Source organism: Cherax quadricarinatus, chromosome 66, assembly GCF_038502225.1.
Source record: "Cherax quadricarinatus isolate ZL_2023a chromosome 66, ASM3850222v1, whole genome shotgun sequence".
In the NCBI taxonomy this organism is placed as follows: domain Eukaryota; kingdom Metazoa; phylum Arthropoda; class Malacostraca; order Decapoda; family Parastacidae; genus Cherax; species Cherax quadricarinatus.
This window is the reverse complement of record NC_091357.1, coordinates 13568299-13570139: the sequence shown is the minus strand read 5'-3', so window position 1 is coordinate 13570139 and position 1841 is coordinate 13568299.

Genomic DNA, 1841 nt, shown 5'->3' with positions numbered 1-1841 from the left:
TCTGAGCCTATATATACCCTCTGTGTCCATGTACTGTTATTAATGGCTTGATAAAGCTCCTGGAGAGCGAAACGTTGCCACAATAAAATGTCACATTAGTTGCACTTGTGTCTTTTTACTTTACATATTGTCAGTAATTCTACCAACATTACTAAAAGAAAATATATTTTGATTTGATAAAATTAGCAAAATAAAACAAACTGGCACCTACACCACTCAAAATTAATACAAAATACTTCTTAAGATACACCGTTTATAGTTTGAAACTTATCAGAAGAGGCATTCACTAGTTATTACATGGGGAACAGTAATTTACACAGGTCTGAGTGACAAGCTGTTTTAATTAACAAAGCCCACCAATGATAAAAGTCTGAAGCTGATAAAAAAAAATGCATTCTTAAGTAATTGATCTGATTCCAACAATTCCAAGTTTTTTAACCATTTCAGTAAAATTTCAGATTTACACCTATTCAAACTAGTCTTATGGGTTATCAACCTGATTTTAGAAAGCATTTGTCAGTTATTGAATACATATTATTTGTTCAATGAAATTGGCAAATTGGTATTTATGCCATTCAGTGGTAGTGAGAGCCTTGTGTTCAGGAAACCACATCAGTGGTGTCAATTTCAAGCTGATCAGTTGAGTAATTCAAGTTATGGTACAGATTCCAACTTTTCCAAGTTTGTTTTACTATTTTACTAGAACTAACCAGAACCACCTATTAAGCATCCAGAAGTTGGTCACTTAGCCAATTTTACATTGTCAACAATTTCTTATTCACAAAGAGTCCAGAATGAAAATCGTAGATATTTCAGCCACTGGACCAAACTTGTCCCGTGTTCATTGATTGCATCTCTAGGCATTTCCTATATAACACTTGAATCCATCATCACACAACAAATCAATGGTTTAGGCAGTCCCATTAATTAAAGCCAACCCAATAAACTATCTAAAACAAATGGGAGAGGAAAATTGCTTAAAGCTGACCATTTCTCTTCATTTTGATGCCTACTTCAGGCCATTAAATCTTCAACCAATCCATTTCATCAGCATGTTTTCAGGCCTACAGCATCTAGTGGCCCCACTTAAACAGCCAGTAAAAACTTTAAAAGCGCTATAAAAATGTCCCATATTTGCTATTTTAGACTATTATTTCAATACATATTTTTGGCACGTCCCCTAATGCTGAAAGACTCTTGATCCAAGGAATTGGTGCTACCCTCTCTCGGATAAATCCAAATTAGCTCCCATTCCTCAGGCATTGTATAACCCTTACGAGTTTAACCCTTAAACTGTCCAAACATAAATCTACGTTCACGTGCGTAGCACTCCGAACGTAGATCTACGTTTTTTTTACATGCTTTCAAATGGAGAAAATAAAGGTCGGAGCGCTACGCACATGAATGTAGACCTACATTTGGACAGTTTAAGGGTTAATGCTTCTCCATGATCATATTGGTATCAATGGTATACATTTAGAACAGCATAAATCAACAAGAGGTCCGGTGGGGTAATGAAAGTATATCGGTAACTATACATAGTACTTTTATTTAGGGTTACCTAGCACAGGTGTACACATCTGCAAATATGAACCCATTACATCATATGAACATGGGTTGATCAGGGACGATAAGCAGGCTACTTTTTACAATTACAGACAATCTATTTGCACGTCTTAAAAACTGTATCTGGCATTGAACATATACAAATTATACCCAAATTATGTAATTAACTCCATAAATTCTTCAAAAAATTACCTAAAAATATACAAATTATATTCAAATTATTTCACAAATGCCTCTCCAATATTCAAAAATTCTTCCTAAAAAAATATATATAA